Source organism: Microtus ochrogaster (assembly GCF_000317375.1).
Source record: "Microtus ochrogaster isolate Prairie Vole_2 chromosome 14 unlocalized genomic scaffold, MicOch1.0 chr14_random_1, whole genome shotgun sequence".
Taxonomy (NCBI): domain Eukaryota; kingdom Metazoa; phylum Chordata; class Mammalia; order Rodentia; family Cricetidae; genus Microtus; species Microtus ochrogaster.
The window spans coordinates 8,495,332-8,498,255 of NW_004949096.1; positions in this window are offsets into that span (position 1 = coordinate 8,495,332).

Here is a 2,924-nt window from a genome sequence, read left to right on the forward strand (position 1 = left end):
GCTCTGTAGACCAGGCTGGTCTCGAACTCACAGAGATCCGCCTGCCTCTGCCTCCCGAGTGCTGGGATTAAAGGCGTGCGCCACCATCGCCCAGTATATATCCAAAGGTTGCTCAAGTATACCACAAGGACATGTGCTCAACTATGTTCATAGCAGCATTGTTTGTCATAGCCAGAACCTGGAAACAACCTAAATGGCCCTTGACTTAATAATGGATAAAGAAAATGTGGTACATTTACAGAATGAAGTACTACACAGCAGAAAAAATAATGATAACCTGAAATTTGCATGCAAATGGACAGATCTAGAAAACATCATACTGAGTGTGAGGTAACCCAGACCCAGGAAGGCAATTACCATATGTGCTCACTCATAAGTGGTTTTTAAACATAAAACAAAGAAAACCAGCCCACAAATCACAATTGCAGAGAACCTAGACAACAATGAAGACCCTAAGAGAGACACACATAGATCTAATCTACATGGGAAGTAGAAAAAGGCAAGATTTCCTGAGTTAATTGGGAGCATTGGGACCATGGGAGAGGATAGAAGGGGAAGAGAGAGGCAGGGAGGGGAGCAGAGAAAAATATATAGCTCAATAAAATCAATTTTCAAAAAGAGGAAAAAACAAACAAACATAAAAAGCAGAAAAAAATCATTTCCCGAAATTTGGTAGGCAAAATAGAAGAAAAGAATCAATTTATGGGCCTGCGAGCATAGTTCAACCGTAGAAGACAAAATTAGCATATACGAAGGCCTGGATTCAAGCTGAGCACAAATAAATGAACAGTACCCAGATAACAATGACAAAAGTCAATATTTCAAAATATTTAATATATTTAATGAAATATATTAAAGTAGATATTGCAAAATTTCAGTTTTACTCCTATACTACTATTGTACATTCAAATTGACTGTAAAGTTTGGCATGGGAGCTCTCATGAGAAAGTGAAGGAAGTACCTTCTCTGGGCAATTATCTGATATAGCTCATGCTATGACTTGGTCCCTGGAGCTGAGGGAGTACAGAGAGACGAAGCTGGAAGTTAGGTGGTCACATCAGAGAGGACTTGTATGTCGCACCCAGTTTAGGATTGACAATGGTGCAATCTGTGTGTTCAGCAGACGAGGCTACAACAACTGAGCTTCAGCAGAGTTGTTCAGACTGCAGTATGGAGGGCAGAAACCTACTCAGTTTTTCCCATGCTTGTTTCACAATCCAGATCATGTCTGGCACTAGGGGTGTATATCTGAAGAGCAGGGGCACTTTCTTCATACATCAAGAAAATGCTTACTTAGTTCTACTCTGGGTACCAGCTGTGAGTCCTTCAATATAATTCCGATACCTTGCTGAAGACAGAATCCTATTCCACAGGCCTAGGGGCTCGGTCCCCAGGACTGCCATCTGCCTGCAGACAACACGCTGCAGGTTGTTTTGCCTGTGCGTCTGGCTTGCTGGCTATAAATCCTGCTTCTCACAACCTTCCTGTCAGTTTGATTAATGTCCTAGGGTTGTTCACAGAACTCAGGCCGACACATTTACAATTTTATGATAAAGGATACTAATTCAAAGGTTCTGAGTATAGAGGAGCATGGCCAGAATCCCAGGAGGCTATAGTCAGGAAGCGAATACAGGAGGAGCTCCTCACCTTCCAGGCTAGCTTGGGTTCTATCGCATGACCCTGTATGAAAAAGACATAAAATGAAATGAAAAAGCAACCCACGCAGATGAAATGATGAATGCGGTGAGGCATATATGGTGACCTGGAGCAGTGGGTCATTCTTCAGTGATAGGGTCCTGAGAGGGAGGTGCCAAGGGATGGGAAAGACAGAGAACATAGATGATATAGAAGATAAAAGCTGGGATCATGAGTTCTTATACAAGTTGTGTCCTATGTCTGCTGAGCAAGTTTATTTTACAGTACAGCTTGCTATGTACTGTTAGCAGGAGAAATCACCAAGGTTAGCAGAGAGCTAAATCAAACAGTGTTGGCAAAGAGAACACAAAGTGCTGTCTTAGGGATGTTAGTTCTGTGAGGAGACACCAAAATCACAGCAACTCTTATATAGAAAACATCTAACTGGGGTGGCTCACTTGTGGTTTCAGAGGTTCAATCCGTTATCATCATGATGGGGAGCTTGGCAGCAGGCAGTCAACATGGTGTTGGCTACATCTTGACCAGAAGGCTGTAGGAAGTTAACTGAAAGTCACACTGAGGGAAACTTGAGCAAAAAAGATCTCAAAACCTGCCCACACAGTAACACTTCCTCCAAAAAGGCCACACCTCCTAATAGTGCCACTCCCTTTGAGGACCATTTTCTTTCAAACCACCACAGATAGCTTAGACACAGTTGCCTTAGGATTGATACCCATAGCCCAGGGGGAAGTAGGGTCTCCAGAAACTGCAACCTTGACTCCTTCAAGGCACAGGCTCCAGCCTCAGTCAGACCTGCCTTGCCAAGTCCACTCTTGGACAAAGACACAAAACTAAAGTTTCTTTTGTCCTTACATTAAGGCCTCTGACAATCTTGAGCCAGTCTAGCTCCTTACAATATGGGTAGGTAAAAGAAGTTTCCGTGTTCTTCCTGGGTCCTTTTCCTCCCCAGAGAACATCCATGTGACACTCTGTAGATGCTCTCTGAACCCTATCCTTTTCTTCATGGAGACTTTTATGCACAGGTAAGGCCAGCCATTATTACTGTGATCCATGTAGACTGAGGAGGAAACCCAACGAGTCCTCTCTGTTCAGTTGCTTTTTGGGCTCTTTGTGCATCATTCCCTCCTCCCAGGCATAAGAGGGGGCCTCTTAAGAACTGATTGTCTGCTGGGTGGTTGTGGCACATGCCCTTAATTCCACTACTCTGGAGGAAGAGGCAGATGGATCTCTGAGTTTGAGGACAGCCCTGTCTATGAAGTGAGTTTCAG